Below are 18642 nucleotides of genomic sequence, written 5' to 3' on the forward strand. Positions count from 1 at the left end.
CAAATCTCCTCTTCTTTGGGGCGACTAATCTCCCGATCTGCCTTCCCCTGCCTTCCGCCAGTTAAAGTTTCCTCCGTGTGCCTGCCCCCAGGTGATTTTCATTTTAGCCAGCGGAAGGCAGATTGGGAAAATTAGTTGCCCCGAAGAAGAGGAGATTTGTCACCTCCCGACTAATCTCCCCGAATCTGCCTGTGTGCCCCGACCCGTAGTGATATTCTCATGTACCAGTGAGCTGTTATCATGTGTCAGGGAGCTGTTATCTGGATACCTTCCCATTGTTCTGATGAAAGGCTGCTAACTCGGGTTGGGGGGGAGGGAGGTAATATCAATTCAACCTGCTGTGCAAACAGTAAAGAGTGACTAAAGTTTATGAGAGCACAAGTCACATGACCGAGGGCACTAGGAAAAAACAGCATGTCTAGCACTATGTCAGATTTCAAAATAATATATAAAATATCTGTTTGCTCTTTTGAAATTTGGATTTCAGTACAGAAATCTGCTGGAGCAGCACCATTAAGCAATGCGTTTTTGAAAAACAAATGTTTTCCCATGACAGAATCCTTTAACCTTTACCAATATGCTGAGATTTGTAGTCTGCAACTAGTAAGTAACAAGTGTTTAGATCCCCTTTAAAGTATATACAAACTTCCTTTAGTGCTGTTGCTTGAATGCGGGTCGCCCAAATGTTTCTAGATTACATTAAAGGTTAAATACTCAGAATCCACAACATCAGTGATGAATATTTAAACTCCTCTGTGGATGTTTGTAAATCTCCAAAATATGAAGACCTAAGCAGGAGTGCCCCCACCCCCAGAAAAGTATATTTATGAGCCACGGCATTACCCTATACATGTGCTGGGATCATACTAACTGCGTGTGGGTTTGTGGGAGCCAGCGGTGTAGTTTGGGGGGGGAGCAGAATGGTGGCACCTTTCCTTGGCCTATCTCTAAGAGGTATTCTCCTGATATAGTTGTGCCACAGAACCTAGGGTTGAAAAATAATTTTTTAATTAGTATTTGCAGCAATGCTTAGTTTAGAGAGCTAGGGGCACAAGAGGTTAGTTTTGGGGAGGGTTGTGTCCCCTTTAATAAATATAGCTAAGCATTTTACCCTATAATTATTTGCATGGACCAAAGCAAAAAAGGGTGGAGAAGAGGAATATATTAAAGGACAAGGAAACCCATTTAAGCAACTCTTTGCCTACACATTGCCTCCAACCCACCAACTTGAATCACCTCATTTGTGTTCCCAAAAATCACTTGCAAGCCACCTATTGGCTCAGTCCTTGATCTGCACATATGCCTCCTAGAAGCAGAAAAAAAGCACAGAAAATGTTGACCCCGCTTTAACCCAGAGTCTACCAAAATCTTTGGGTTTTGTCCACCCTCCCTCTCCTAGGCAACCACAGTAACAACTCAGTCACCCCTAAACTGCACATGAATTTATTTTAACCCCTGCAGAGCTGGGGCTGAGAGCAAGGTCGTGAATAGGGCATATCAAGGTTTAGCAGGTGTGGCCAAGACATTCCCAATACCCTCAGCCATTTGATCTATAATTACCAATATTCCCCACTGGGAAACAGCAGCATTTGAGGTTATTCCTTTCTTTCCTCCTCTGGCATCTCCCTGATCCAAACCAAGAGCCACCCAGTTCCACAAAGCGGCATCAAATATCTGCAAACCCAAGGTTCCAGGCATTATGGCTCATAGATACCTACAATGGTATCTCTGAATTCAGTTCATGTGTGCTTCAAAAGTGGAAATACGGCTCTTTGCAGCCCCTGGTGCAAGCTGTACCCTCAATAAATGCAGATCAATAAATGCAGCAGCACTCCAGTATTATTGAAAAAAGTGAATAACTTTACTTAAAGTGCCTTAGGCAACGTTTCGGGCTACTATGGCCCTTTGTCGAGCCTCTCTGAGGCACATTCCATCAAAGGCAAAATAGCCCCCCTCCTCTTTTGCACTCCTACAGATAAGGTGCACGATTACTATCTGCCAGAAACATTCTGCACAGACATTCTAATGTAAAAAGCAGCATCAAATAAATATTGTATTTTAAAAGCTTTGTATTTCACATGGTTTTACTTTGTCCATCACTGATATCTATTAAAAAGTACTAGCGATGGTAATTATAAAGGTGTCAATTTCCTTTTACACTGCCTGATTGTTGTCAACCGCGACATCATTACGTGGGTGGCCAACATTTCTGTGCTTTAAAGTCTTTATATCTGTTTGCACTGTGCGCTTCTCACTCTCGATGAGAATCTGAAGGTAATAAATAACATCCTCTCACCTAATTAAAACAATATATATATATGTAGATAACATTGGTGTATTCTGACTTTGTGATTTGCAAATGAGAGGAAAGGCTCTTTCATTTAAAGGGTGCAGAGTGGGGCTCAGTGTAATATAAAGCAGATGGAAATCACTATAAATTGACTAATAAGCACCGCAATGTAAAGTTAAACATGCTTTGGACTTTTTCGGCTCTGCAGTATATCTATGAGGTATTCACATTTAATTCCATTTTGTAACCTTTGTTACAAGGCGCAAGATTCAGCAATTACCAATAAAATGCATACAGAAGGTGGAATAAGCAGTATTTACAAGCAGAAGTGTTCCTTGGTTCCTGCAAGAAATAAATACAAACCCTAATTAATAATTAATTAAGTAACATGCACTGGAACAATCTCTGTCTGTTGTTTTCCAACAAGATCGCCGGCGGGGAGAGCAGCCACAGGAGCTCAACTTGAACCTGCCTGCGACCTGCAAATGGTGCATTGAGGTCGCAAATCACTACTGATGTTCACATTCTTTGCACTCTTGGCGCTCACTACTGAAACAATGTAGCAGAAGCCGGATATTTCATAGTCGTGATGTATTTGCTACATTGTCCTTGAAAGTCAGAACCAACCAGAGCACCGAAAGAGATATACAAATAATGTTTGTAATTGCAACTAAATTTGCAAACATTGAATGTTTGCAAAGAATGTGTATTGGTTAAGAGTTACACAGTTTTTGGTTGGAGATCCCCTTTAAGGTTCGCCAATTTCTATTAAGTGATTTGTTGCAACACAAAAGAATCGGCAGTATAAGGTTAGCAGCCAGCAGTGCAGCTCTGCGGAGTGTTTAAGGTTATCCAAAATGATTTAACTATTTCTTATCTGAATCGCTCAGCCTTTTGAAGATCCTTAAAGGAGACGGAAAGGCTAAAATTAAGTAAGCTTTATCAGAAAGGTCTATATAAATACACCAGTAAACCCTCAAAGTAAAGCAGCTCTGATTCCTCTGTCAAAAGAAACAGAATTTCTTTCCTTCTATTGTGTACACATGAGCTTCTGTATCAGACTTCCTGTTTTCATCTTAAACCTCCAGGGCTAGGGCTTGAGCATGCTCAGTTTGCTCCTCTCCCTTCTCCTTCCTCTATTCTCCTTCCTCCCCTCCCTGCTGTAATCTGAGACCAGAGCTATGAGTGAGCAGGGAGAGACTCAGACAGGAAGTGATGTCACAACAAGCCAATATGGCAGCTGCTATCCTAAACAAACAGAGAGAGAGAGCTTCTAGAGCAGCTTCTAGAGCTGTTTATTCAGGTATGGTAAAGCATTCTGCAGAATAAATATAGTGTTATAGCTTGCACTATTGTGGCTAATCTATTGGCAATAAACTGCATTGGTAGCTTTCATGCAACAGCCTTACTAGGATAGAAAGAAGACACAAACAAAAAGAATGATAATTTATTTATATATTACATAGTTAGAGAGCATTTGTCATTCATATGAGTCCTGGCCCTAGTGGAGCTTACAATCTTAGGTCCCTGTTAAACAAACTTAATAATGTATAAAAGATATTTCTCAAATAAGAATTCTGCTTTCCTGCACCATGTCAGTCATAACTAGCCTACAGATCATGCCATTTTGATTAAGCATTCTGGGAGTTGTAGTCCAACTAGTGGAACCCATGTGGTTAAATGATGCTTTATTGGCAGCAGAGACATGTTTCTATCATATAATAAATTTCATTTGAAGTGTGACTCACTGGCTGTGAGCCCATTACCGGTTAATAGACAACCCTAATTGCAAGAAGGAATGCTTTGTTGGTGCCTGCATGCAATAATGGGATGACAAATGTTGCCTCTACACCAACCTGTTAATATTATATTCCCGTCTCCTCCAAATGTCCTCACCGGTGTGTCACAAGTCAGAGACATGTCCGCGAGTCATATTTATCTATGTCCTACTTCTATTCTGTCCTTGCTGCTGTACATAGCATGCAGTATGGCCGCGCCGCAGATAAGCCTGGCAGTAAAGATAGCTGTTGCTCTATTTTTTAAAGTTCGAAGGAAAGCGGCTTCTTTTGATACCGATATTTAGGGCAAGGTCAGTGCTTGGACACAACAGCTGACTGGCTAATGAGTAATAGGGAACTTTGCTGATTCTCACTGTCTTGGCGATCAGATGATCAGATGCTGTGTGTGCTGCTGACACCTGCTCGTGTTCGGACGGGTGGAAACAAGAACAAAGTAACCTTTACTTCCTCCCAGCCAAGATAGGAAGGTTCCACCAGATCTGGATATTTACATAAAGGGCCCCATACAACAAATGTTTCTGGGCCCCCCACCACAGGCTCCACCCCAGACCTTCACCACAGGCTCCAGAGTTAAAAAAAAATTATAGGTTGCAGGCCCCATTATCTATATCAGGGGTGTCCAAACTGTGGCCCGAGGGCCACATGCGGCCCAGGATGCACATGAATGCGGCCCAGCTTGAAACTCATGGTTCCCAAGGAAATAGGAGGAGGGGGGTCTCTGCCCATTGCCCAGTTAGTAATAATAATATAATAATACGTCTATTTATTATCCAGGTGTCCCATATTCCAGTGTATAGCTCTATCTGGTTATCCAACTGGCATTGTAGTTCTTTTCTGTGTATTTCCTTTACTTTTACAATTAAAAGTGTATTTAATGTGTGGCCTCAGACAATTTTTCTTTTTCCAATGTGGCCCGGCAAGCCAAAAGTTTGGACACCCCTGATCTATATGCTCCTGGCATCCTCCCACCCATGCCAGAAACTTACTGGTGCAGCAATGTGGATTTTCAGGGCTCCCGCAGCTTTGTAACACAGCACCATGAAACCCTTTTAGGGTGGTTCAGAATAGTTATCATCATTTATTTTACTACAGTCGTGGGTCCTGTGGCAGAGGAGACCTAAGTGATGCAAAAGTGTAATATGCAGGGCGCCAAGGGGGCAGGGGGCACAGAGCAGTGCTTGGGTTGATCACAGTAGGATTTTGGCATAATGGGGCATGACATATTGGGATTGGGAATGTGGCCTTGCATGCGCAGGGCCCAATCTTACTTGTAGGCAGGGCATTTCACCCAGGAGTTCCAGGTGACCAATGCGCTATTAATTTGGCTACCTGTGGGGAGGGCCCTGATAAATTAGTGTATAGAGCCCCTGTGACTCTTAATGGTGGCCCCGGACCCTTCTGACCACCTCCTGCTCCCCTGGTACTCTTTTAAGTAATTGAAAAGTGTGTAAATAATGTAATGGTAAAGCGTCTTTGAATTTTTTTTTGAATTTCATGGCCATTCCCTATTTCTATGAGAACAAAGTGGCTAAATAGATGGAATAATAGATTATAGTATGTAAAGAAAAAGAGAATAGATGAGTGAGGAAAGGAAGACTAATAGTACTAAGAGCGAGCCCCTGGTGAAAGGTTTTTGGGTGGGCCCCTGGTGTCCCAGTCCGACACTGTTTGGAGCAAACATAACAACTTTTTCATTAAGAAGTTTTATAACATATACTGCACATTATCGCAAACTATAAAATAGCTATCCTACCATCGCCTGAGGGGCAAAATTGTTCACTTTGCAAACATTTATTTGCATTGTGAACGAAATGTGAACAATTTTTGCGTTAGCGACCGATATTACATTACCTCCATAGATGTAACTGTGTTGTAGCTTTTACATTTTCATGGTTCTCCTTGGGAAAAACACATTGCTATTCAATGCATGGTGCAGTTCCCCTAAGGGTGGGGCTGTTAAAGTACAAGGATACCCACCCACATAAGCCCTACAAAGATCGTCCATCCCCCTTCATGACCACATCAAGTGCTCCCCCATCAACTGCCCCTCACCTGAAAAATCAGAGTAGCGCATCAGAGGTGGTGGATAGTGATGGGCGAATTTCTCCTATTTCACTTTGCCACGAAATTTCTGCAAAATTAACGAATTGGGCAAAAAATTTGTGAAACGCGACTTTTGATGCTGGCAACAACTTCGATGCCAGCAACATTGGACACCCATTAAAATCAATGGGCGTCCATTAATTGTCAGCGACATCTAAATTGTCGCAGGCATCAGAACCGTCGCTGGCGTCAACGGTTTTTCGAAGCCAGCTAATTTTTTCAGCAAATTGCCAAATTTATTGGCCGACAGCGAAATGTGGAAATTCGCACCTGGTGAATAAATTTGCCCATCACTAGTGGTGGCCCCCAGGTCTGGCTGTGTCGATGTTCAAGATCCCCAGTTGCCAAGGAGGAGCATGCCCACTGGATTTGGTCCTGCTTTCCAGTACACAAGCTCCTAGTCAGCGATCAGAGCCAGGACACCAGATGTGGTGCTTTTTCAGGCCAGGTACAAGTCAAGGGGGCTTCCACTGAGGAGTACCTGCAGTGGGGGAAAGGGGCAGGGGGGATAGTTTCTTGTCTTATAACTGATGCCGGAAAGTGCTGTACCAGATTGCTATGATTGGCTTATATAATTTTCTTCCACAGCCCACACCCTAATGCTAGGAGCGTAAATACATACCTCCCAGCTGTCCTGTTTTTCACGGACAGTACCGATTTTGACAGCTCAACCCACAGTCCCAGATTGTCCCGACTTTCTCTTTGATCTCCTGCACTGAACTTCCAGAAAAAGATACATTTCTCAAACTTAATTGACTTTTGGCAGAGAGCCCAAAGGTGCACTTAGATACTTTTGTAACAATTTTAAGATAAGCAATAATGATGTGTGGGTCAGGGTTTCCCTGACCCGCACCAGACCATAACCCACCCTGCTAATATCCGCGCCCGTCCGCTTCCGGGGGTCCTTTTATAGACCTGCGCCGACCCGTCCCACTGATGACGTCTCAATGACGTCACAAAAGGGGGGGTGAGCAGACGCGACACTATAAAATTGGAACCCGGAAGTCGGATGCCGGCATTTGAAGGTGGGTCCCGGGTCAGCCCGCACATCACTAATAAGCAAATAAGCAATTGTAACTATTTAAGATAAAGAGGTTTCTTAGGGAAACTGTGGTTTGTAGCTTAAGGGACAACTCCCCTTCATTAGCAAAACTGTTATAACACATAAAAACCAAAGAAATGTGTTCAAACTTTCATATCCTGCCAAATTTTGTAAAATGAATATGGTAATTATGGTATGTGTCCACAAAAAAATGGGCATGGTCAAAACATTTTTGTGAGTAGTGATGTGTGGGTTGACAAATCTTATCCCTCTTTCTATTTCCAAAATGTTGGGAGGTATGTAAATATATGGGGGAGCAGGGAGGCCATATAAAAAGGGAGCCCAGTAAAAACCCACAGCCCACCCCCACCCTGTACATGTCCCATGATCCCCTGTTTCTGCCCCTTGCATTTACTCAACTGTTGTTCCGGGGTGGAGGCAAGAGTGCAGATTTCACAGGTTTGGGTGGTGAAGAAATTCCAAGGTACGCCCCTGCCTAATGCCTGTGTATTTCTATCCCCAGGGTTCATCTAGGACCATTGAATGCTTTATTTATATTAATTTAACAAACCCAAAACCCAAAAAATGCAATTGTTCCGAGCTGACTGACGGCAAGTGAGCCCATTTTTATTGGATCCATTCAAACACTCTTAGCTCAGGTAATCGGACCGCACTGATCATTGAGAGCACACAGCTGAACTTTCCCTTTTCTCTGTTTCAACTGTGCCCAAAAATGTTCTGCTCAAACTGGCTGCTGTTATTAAGTGCTGCACTGGCACATTGTTTCCCAAACTTAACCTTAACAATGAATGAATAAGATCTACAGAAAACGTATTCAGTTTTTGTTACCTGAGGTTGGTAAACAAAGTACATCTTTACTGCCGTTTCTGGGTGTTGGACAGATTTAAAGGGGAAGGGGAAGCAGTTTTTTTTACAGGATAGGAAATGTATTACTGATGTGCAGTTCTGTTTGTATTCACACTACAGTACTTTGTGAGTAGTGATGTGTGGGTTGACAAAAAGTTGCCCTGTGCCCTACTTGCTCTCTACCAAACCGTTGAGCTGGTTCTGGTTATGCATAAGTATAAAGTAAGTGAGTGAAGTCAGATGGCCAGAGGTTTAATTGGGGCACAAAGTTAGTTGGAGTGCAGAAATAGTGGGCTAGCCTGTAAATGGCACTCTCCAAAGCAGGGAATTTTTTCATATTACCAGGATGTGAGCTGAGTTAATTTTGCCCCTCTTCTGCTCATACCAATCCTCATTCTACCCAGACACCCTATTCTATCATTTCCTGCTGGCTGTGAAAATATGGGTGACAAAAAATCTGAGAGGGCTGAAAGGTAAGCCCCCAAAGGCTGTTTGTATCTTATATGGAGAAAAAACAACACAAAACTAGGGCGGCATACGGATTAAGCTGAACTAAGAAAAATTCTGCAGGAACAGTCCCTTATGCAGCGTCGGACTGGAGGGTCCAAAGCAAACGGGTTTCCGGCACAAGCCCCCCCCCCCCCCGCGCAACTGCAACCCCCCTCCGGGCCCCCCGTGTGTGCCTGTTCTCTCGATCAGGGCCGGTGGGAGGAGATCAGGGGGCAGCACTGGCCTGTGTATTAGCAGACAGGTATGGTTCTGATTCAACGGGGCCCACTGGGTCTTTACAGAACCACTGTAGAACTATGCTAAGCACCATAGTGCGGAAACAGCCCCCTAAGTTTGTCCATATCCTGTACAGAGATATATCAAAACTAATACGTATCCCCGTATACTAAGCACAATTGAGCAGGAACACCCCCTAGTTTTCTCATATCTTATAGAGAAAGATACCATAACACTATCCCAGCATAGGTACTGTATTCCCCTGTAATAAGCACAATTTAGCAGGAACAGCCGTTTAAATTTGTTCATAGCCTGTACAGAGATACCATAAAACTATGCAGGCATGGGTATTCCCCTGTACAGTGTTCTGAGCACAATTCTGCTGGAAAATATGAGAGTACAGTATGTATTTCTAATATAGTTATGTATTTTCATTCTCTGTGAATGCATGATAGAATATAAAGTACAGTACTCCTCTGTTTCCAGTGTTCTTGCCGCACTTTGTACAAGACTTGTTTTAGGGGCCAAAGTGGGGGAACGAGGGCTTTTTTTAATGTGGGAGAACCATGAGTCATAATTCTTCACTGTAAATTCTTTTTACCATTCCAAGTTGTTGAGCCAAATAACTTCCCCTAAGCATGTTTGTTACATCATAATCTGCCTACACAGCCAGTTACCCCGGCAACGCTGCAAAACAAATGAAACGACGAAGGGGATAAAAAGCTCAGGATCTGCAAAGCATTAGATATTCATATGCAGCTTGTAGCTCCCCAGGAGCGCTCATGTTAAATCTACAGTACAGTATGTTCAATGGCTCTGTAGTGGCCCTTGTAGAGGGATGGGGGCTATACCAATAATAATCCATGGGATTCAGGAAATATGCGCCATGCGGGGTTGGTTTCGGAACAGGGATATTAGTTCTCCAGCATACGTGAAATTTTTTGCCATGTTGCACATAGACCAATCGGGCTAAAAGGGCTGACAAACAGTGGTGCATGCACAGGCAGCATGGATATAAGTAAGGGGATGGTGGGAGATGCGTGAGAGGGGTTAGAAGTGAGCGCAGTTGCATATTTTGCCCCCTGGACCGCAGGTGTTTAGTTCTGCCACCGTGGGCAAAACACCAGAAGTGACCCCCCGCCACTTGCCAATAATCGTTGGTAGAAATTACACAAAATGCAACTGGAATGCGGCATTTGTATTCATGTTCATGCTTAAAGGGGACCTGTCACCCAGACATAAAAAGCCGTATAAGAAAAGTCCTTTTTAATTAAAACATCCATACCTGTTATAAACTTGTTTAAAAGTCTTTAACTGTGATATCATATGTTGCCTACCCCTCCTCTATGCCTTTCACTTCACTTTCCATTCTGCACTTCGTTGATGTTACTGCACTCCCCACATTCCCCCTCCTTTCTCAACATCTACCTGTGTAGCCAATGCATGGGCGTGGGTATCAGCTGCCCCATTATGGTGCATAAACAAGATTTTGGCATGAAACAAAGCTAGCCTTAATAACAGTGTCCACAAAATGGTGCCTGCCTGCTTGCTGTTATTGTGAATTCTAATGCTAAAAAACAGGATTTAAATAATTTATATATTGTAAGTGAAATTTATTTTCCTCGACTAACTTAATAAAATAGGATTTGGAATTATTTCTTAAGGTGACCGGTCCCCTGTTGTAGCCTTTCTGTTTAGCAGAGATAGGGTTGTCCAAAATAATTACCAAGGAGGGAAGGGGTGATGATGTAAAAGGTGGGGCAATGGCATATCAGAGTAGAGATTGGGTGGACTGGGGGTAAAAGCAATTGGGATTTGGGGCCAATTCAAGGAGAGGGAATAGGAGCAGATCAGGGGCAGGCCAGGAGTATGACTTTGCCAAATAAGGCAAAGATTGGCTTGGATAGAGCCTTTGCCAAACTAGTTGATCTTTTTGTGTTTTCAGCTTTAAAAAAATGACATCATATTGCAATTTGTATATCTTTGAAAGCAGCCATTCTTATGGATCTATTTTATGTTAAAATATTTATGAACTTTATATCAGTGTTGTTCAATTTGCAGTCCTTAAGTTGCTGCTGTACACCCACCAACAACGAAATGTTGTCTGGGTGTGCTGGGACGACGGCTCCCGGGTTATAGGTTAGGATGGCCATACACGGGCAGATTAAAGCTGCTGATATAAGTCCTTTAGACCAATTCGGCAGCCTATCTTCCGGTGAAGGGGGCATTCTGACAGGTCTCCCCGATCAATATCAGGCCAAAAAATGTGCCAGATATCGATCTGGTAGGTTTGATTTTTTTTACATTAACCTGCATCAGCTAGTTGATGCAGTCCTTGTCCCATCTGCGTACTTTTCCTTCGTTGTAAACCGACTGTTTGGCCCTAGGGCCGAACAATCGGCTTAACCCGATATCGCCTTGCCTTTGGTGGCATATCGGGTTAAGATCCGCTCGTTTGGCAACCTTGCCACCTTTAGATAGCCCCACGTTATTTAGATAATGGGCTACATAGCATCCCCTAGAGGACCACACCTGGCCCCAGCTTCTCCACTTGTACAGCCCTAAGACTGATTGATTCCAAAGAAGGCATTTTCTGTTGTGCATTCTATTCTATGCATTAAGGCTACACTGAAAAATCCTTGTTTGTTTCCATGTCCTCGACCAGTAGGTGTCCTTCTGGAATCTGAAAATCATGAGATTGCTGCTCTGAAAGCTGCTGCACGCCTCCATTTATTTTTTAAAGATCTGTTTGGGTTGGAAATTGTAAATTTTATATAGCAGTTCAGCAAGCCGAGCATGTTTCCTATTTTTGTTTGTTTGCTTTTTGTTTGCCATTCTGATTCGCAATGGACCTCTCGTTTTATTTGCGGTTGGCACTATTGGAGAAGGAATATATACATTTCATACCTGGGATTCCATGCTCTGCAAGATACATATATAATTCTTCTTTTAATATGGACAGAATAAGATAAATGTCTGTTCTTTTTAGATGCAGGCTTCATAAAGAAAATGCCTTGTTTACGTTTGAAGGTGAAAGTGTGAAATGCTAAAATGTGGGCAAAATGAAGTTCATGCCATTTACAAAGGTACTGCACCCGCCCAGCCAGGCACTACATCATATCTCCCAACATTTTGGAAATAAAAAGAGGGACAGAAAAGTTGCTAATGTTTTTGACCATGCCCACTTTTGTGGCCACACCCCCTAATTACCATGTTAACATTACAAAATTTGGCAGGTTATGAAAGTTTGAACATATTTCTGTGATTTTTTTCAGTTATTAAAGTTTTGCTAATGAAGGTGAATTGCCCTTTAAGCTGTGAGTCTAACTTCTCCCAAGAGACCTGTTATCTTATATTGTTACAATTACTTATTTGCTTATCTCAAAATTGTTACAAAAGTATGTTATCTGCAGCTGTGGATGTTCTGGGCTCTCTGCCAAAAACAAATTAAGTTAGAAACATTGTTTCTTTTTCTGCCTGTTCAGTGCAGAGAAAATCGTGACTTTCCAGTACAAACTAGGGACTGCGGGTCGAGCTGTCAAAAGAGGGACTGTCCCTCTAAAAACAGGACAGTTGGGAGGTATGCACTACATGCTGCTTTTGTGAATGAAGCTTTAAATGGATAGAACTTTCAGAATTTAGTTAAAAAAAACACCAATTAAACCTCAGCTGTGTTATTGTCTTATCTTAAATTTTTACCCCTTTATATTTCAGCACGCGTGTAGATAAATATTGGCAGCAACTGATGAATGAAAATGCTTGACCAATTTGGTGAGTAGCATAATATATAAAAGATTTTAGCATCACATTTAGCATATGTTTTCTGTATTTATATCTCCATATCTACTATATATATATATATATATATATATATATATATATATATATATATATATGTATATGTATATGTATATATATATATATATAAATATATGTATATAAATATATATGTATATAAATATATATATGTATATGTGTATATATGTGTGTGTGTGTGTGTGTGTATATATATATATATATATATATATATATATATATATATATATATATATATATATATATATATATATATATATATATATATATATATATATACACACACACACACACAGTATATATGTATATATTATCTGGAAACCTGTTATCCAAAAAGCTCCGAATTACAGAAAGGCTGTATCCCATAGACTCCATTTTATCCAAATAATAAACATTTTTAAAAATCATTTCCTTTTTCTTTGTAATTATAATAAAACAGTAGCTTGTACTTGATCCAAACTAATAGATAATTAATCCTTATTAGAAGCAAAATCAGCCTATTTGGGTTTATTTAATGTTTACATGACTTTCTAGTAAATTTGTGAATATGAAGATGCAAAATATGAAGATCTATATTACGAGAATATCCATTATCTACAAACCCCAGGTCCCGAGCATTCTGGATAACAGGTCCCATACCTGTATTTTTTTTTTTATTTAGAATAATATTTGGTATGATATATTACTTTTATTTTATATATAAAATATTTTTACTGTATTTAGCATTTTGCATATTTATAACTTCAGATGAATATTTATTTTAAACATTTAAAATAATTCTCATTATATATTATGTATGAAGTCAGTGGTGTAACTAGATATTACTGGGCCGACAGCAAATCATTTTACAGGCCCCCAAAATGTTTTACCAATATTTATTGAAACTATATATGAATTAGGACCTCGTAGGCCCCTATACCTCCTGGGCTCCCCTGCAGCCACAGGGTCTGCTTCCTCTATAGTTACACCCTGTATGTTGTATGTTCTGAATTGCAAAAGAGAATATATACAATATATGAAATATTTGAATGGAATTTTATTTTGAATGGAATTTTAAAGCTGTAGCTGAGCATGGACTTATGCAGTGCGTATATCCTGTTTCCATAGCTTTCCTTTGTTGCACTTTCAGAGGCAGAGCTTTAATTGTAGGGTGCTAGTGGGGGTTTAGAAGGCACAGTAAAGCTCATACCTGCCAATGTAAACAGCCGGGGCTGTGTGTGCTGCATTCAGGCTCTGCCACTGAACAGGAAATATCTTTCCAACATGCACTGACAGCACAGAGTTCACGGATTCTTCGCTCTGCAGCTTGAGTCAATAGACAAATAGATTGGCCAGGCCCTAGGTGGCTGACCCTATCCCTGACCAATAAGGTTTCGCTTTTTAGGCTTGGTCTGTGGAATGCTAAGACTGCTGTTCGACTCAGAGTTCCTCATGCCTGCATTGTTTACTTAGAGGGCATGACCACTTCAGGCAAGCCTTTCATGTGAGTCAGCTTTTAGTCTATCCATGGGAAAATTCCTTTGTGTTGTCAAGCAGAGTTTGCTCATATTTCCAGAAGGATAATGCTGCTAAAAAGCGGAATGGCATCCTAGGTACCACCAAAACCTCCAAACAATACACTTTATTGTGACGTCACTGCTTGTAGCTAGTGCTACACTTTATCTCTAGGGAAGAATATTTGTACATGATTTATGTATGTTGCGGTTTCTGTTTATTAACCCCCATGGCTGCTGGAAAGGTTATGAAATAGTTAAAGGACATGTAAACCCAACAGTATAATTTTTTCCTAATGAAACTAATTGTAAAAGCAACTTTCCAATGTACCTCCATTAGGAATTAGGGATGCACTTAATTCATTTGCATATGTAAATTAGGATTTGGTGAAAAAAGAAAAAGTGGGGGAATTTATTTTTACTTTCTTGTTTTGTGACGAAAAGTCACATGATTTCCCTTCCCTCCCTTAATTTACATATGCAAATTAGGATTTGATTCGGCTGAATCCAAATCCTGCTGAAAAAGGCAGAATCCCAAACCAAATCCTGATTTTGGTGCATTACAATTAGGAATGATCTGTGGTTTTAAAGTTATATGCAGCATCAGACTGGGCCGGCCGGGGCCCAACAAGTTTTTTCGTGGGACGCCGCGAAAAAACTCGTCGGGCCCCGGTCGGTCCAGCCCCCCTCCCTGGATCTCCGGGCCCCCAATTAAAAATTAAGTGTTGCACCAGTAGCACATGCACGTCGGCGGTCATGCATGCACACCGGCGTTTGCACGCATACACTCCAGCGTGCGCTCAGATGTTTGCGCATGCGCAGCTCGTGTGTGCCAAGCATGCGTGCGGGGGGTCACGGAATATAGTAACCCGATGGGCCCCCCCATGTCCAGTCCGACCCTGGTTATATGTAAATATTGGAAGCACTACCTGTCCCTGGCGGTTCTGACTACTGAAACAGTGTAGCTGGCAGATTAGCAGACCCACAAAGAAGCAGTCTTCTGCTACAATGTTTCAAGTGAGAATCAGCAGTGCTGAAAGGAACAGCATTTTCAAATAACTTTAAAACCAGTGAAAGTGTTTAATGAATGTAGGTTGCTTAGAATTACATTTTCCTGCATTAGGCAAAATTTTTATTTTTGGTTTATATTCCCTTAAAAGGGAAAAATTGACCTTAAAATTAAAAGAACAAACGCATTTTTTACTTGTACATGTTCCATGCCACCGATTGCATATAAAAATGTATGCAGATAAAAAGAGGGATGAAAACATTTGCCGTGCATAGTGCAACGAACATTTTTGAACACGGCCATTTTGTTGCCACACCCTCTAATTACCATGTTCATTTTAGAAAATTTGGCAGGTTATGAGAGTTTGAACATATTTCTGTGTTTTTTTTCCAGTTATTACAGTTTTTTTTTTTGCTTATCTCAAAATTGTTACAAAGTATTTTAGTTGCACCTGCTAGCTGTTCTGGACTCTGTTCTGTTTTGGCCAAAAGCCAATTAAGTTAGAAATGTTGTTTCTTTTTCTGGCTGTTCAGTGCAGAGAAATTCGGGACTTTTCAGCACAAACACGGGACTGCAGGTTGAGCTGTCAAAGGCAGGACTGTCCCACTGAAAATGGGACAGTTGGGAGGTATACGATTGTAAGTACCAGTGTGCCAGCACCAAGGTTTGCCACTTGGCCAGTAAAAATGTTGCTTGATGCCAATGTTATTTATAGGGAAAACCCACAAAATATAGGAAGGCTGGTAATTTTTTCAAGAAAAGGTGGCAACCCTACCAACACTGTAGACTTTTCATTTTGGGGGTTACAGGTGAGTTTATGGGAAAATGCCTGGCAACTCAAGGTCAAATTGGAGGATAGGGGTCACAATGTAAAGGGGAACATAAAGCATTATGTAGGCAATAATATATTGTGGACAGCTGAAGATCCCATGGCTAATGCCCATGAATGACAAAACACATTTAGCAAACTATAAATCTGCCTGTGCTGGGCTGTTGTACAACACAAGCTGTATGTGTTGTTTCTGCAGATTGTAACCTCACCTATGACCTTTGCACAAGTTGGGTCATGTGACCTGGGGCGTTTGCAGATCTACTGGCTACAAGGCTAGAGGTTTTTTTTTGCATTTGTGTGAATTGATGTGCCTTTGATAAACAGGCAAATTTTAGCAACACAAACATAACCACAGCCTTGTGCAAATGCCAGCTCCTCGCTATGCACTCGCTCATAGGTGTTTTCTTTGTACTTAGAATGATGGTCTGTCTGTTCCTTCTTATTCACGTTGTAAAAGACAGTTGGGGGGGGGGGTTATGAACCGAGAAGATCATCAGGGACTCATATAAGCAGTTGTAGGGAAGTCACGTGAATGCCCCATACTACATGTCTATGAAAAATCTGAATTGTTTAATCCAAACCCAGATTTAGTTGACCACACCTAGTTACACCCAGACATACCCCCAAAACCCTGCTTTGTTTTGTGTAATCCTGACGCCATTGGGGTATAGATATTAAAAGTTCCCTTCTTGAAATGGGACAGTTAGCAGGTTTGGCACAGATATATGTATTTCTGGGATGGGGAAACATTGGCTATTATGCCCACAACCAGGGCACACACCAGGGGAAGGAGACCCTGCAACTCTGTGTTGGCCATAATGTGTTTTAAGACAAAATATAATCCCTGCTCAAAAATACTAGGTTTTCAGGGGTCACCTTACAATTCCATGATGAACCTGATGGTAACTCCAGTGCAACTATGACTACTGATGCAGAGAAACCCTGAAGCTACCTTCACCCTGCACCTGGTAGTAGCTCCAGTTTCCAACAGCGGTTTGATCAACAGACACACCACAGTTGCTCCCATCTAATCGAATGCAAATACCATTTTGTCATGCAACTCCCACTCTGATAATATTAGAAGCAACTTGCACCATGCAACTGCTAACTTACACCAAGTTTGTGCAGCAAAATACAAGGGCAATTGTACTTGTGTTTTGACACAAATCTGCAAACAAAACTCAGAGTGCAGTTGCAGTTATAGTGACATTATGGGGGGAAATTGCATTATGGGTACAAAATATGGTGATTTTTTTTTTTTTTTTTTTTTTGTACACAAAATAATTGGTCTAATGGCCAACCCTCAAAAACATTTCCAGTCAGGTTTTTTCACTCAAAAAACAATTTTCGTTAAAGACCAAATATGGTACAGGGCTAAATTCTTAAGCTATAATAAGAGAATACACACCTGCAAACCAAAATGGCCATGATTATTAATACTCCCAGACTTCTCCTTAAGGGGCAAATTTACTAAAGGGCAAATTGACTAATGCTGGCGACAATTTACTAATGGGCGCTGGCGTAAATTCGCTAAAGAAGGAGATAGACTGTATCACTACTCACTGGACGTAACAACGAAATTTGATAAGATGCGGATTTTAATGAACGTTAGCTCTTGCCCCAGACTTGCCTTCGCCACCTCAGACCAGGCGAAGTGCAATAGCGTAGATAGGAGTTCCTCAAAAAAAAATGTGAAAATTTTTCTAAGTCTCAAAAAACCCTGGGTGACTTTTCAGTTTTTCAGGGTGATAGTCTACAAAAGATCGTAATTTTTTTTTAGGGTACCCGGCTTCCCCCCTACATTTCCTTACATATGGCACATAAACTATACACTGGGCTCATGTGTAGGGCAATATAACAACTCTATTTTCTTTTATTAAGGTTCCCTGGGATTGTGTAGTGTAATGTATTGGCTGCAACATATATGTCCATTGGCTATATGCAAATTAGCCAATGCTAGCGCAACTTCGATTTGCTTGCCGAATTAACGCTAGCTAAACTTCACCATTGTTCGACGCCCTGGACACAACTTCTCATTTTAGTGAATTAGCGTTGTCCTGGCGAATTTTCGCCTGGCGAAGTGTGGCGATGTGAGTTGGCGAATTTCCAGAGGTTAGTGAATTTGCCCTTAAGTTCCCATTTTTTTTCTGAAATTCTGGAAGCCCACCAGGGCAGTTGTCGTGTCTGCTGAATATATATCATTCTATATTTCATTCTATGTTTGCATTCCATTGGAAGCAAATCTGTCTCTTCAAGGAGAAATATGAAGGCAAGTTTGGGATGAGTTCATTCATGATAACTTTCCAGAGAAGCCACAGCCAAAATACCTTAATAACAAGTCATGTGAGAAAAATGCACTTTCACTTAAGTGTTTGCTTCCAGCTAGAATGGATATACCTCCTTTAAATGTTTGGGGGATTTTTATGCATACAGTCTATAGAAATGTAAAAGGAAAAAAATCTTCTTTAATTAAAGAAAACAAACATACAGTAAGTGACACAGGCAGGCTGCTTATTGCTAATGCAAAATATTTCCCAGCATGCGCAAGACTATTGGTACGAGAAGGTACATCTATCGTTACCACCACGGAAGCAACATTTGGGAACAATAAACAAGGAACAAAATGGGAGCTGTGATGGGGGGGCAGGGCTCAGTTTAAAATGGC

At 41.2% G+C, this 18642-nt stretch overlaps 1 protein-coding gene across 2 annotated transcripts in view; it reads left to right on the plus strand.

Annotated features, from left to right (window-relative positions):
- Positions 1 to 18642, plus strand: part of LOC108710783 — a 314576-nt gene that overhangs the window by 135276 nt on the left and 160658 nt on the right. For both annotated transcript variants that reach the window (XR_001934794.2, XM_041586045.1), the window contains exon 3: positions 12542 to 12598. The gene's annotated coding sequence lies outside the window, so the exon portion shown is untranslated. The remainder of the gene's footprint in view (positions 1 to 12541; positions 12599 to 18642) is intronic.

This window comes from Xenopus laevis, chromosome 3L (assembly GCF_017654675.1).
Source record: "Xenopus laevis strain J_2021 chromosome 3L, Xenopus_laevis_v10.1, whole genome shotgun sequence".
Taxonomy (NCBI): domain Eukaryota; kingdom Metazoa; phylum Chordata; class Amphibia; order Anura; family Pipidae; genus Xenopus; species Xenopus laevis.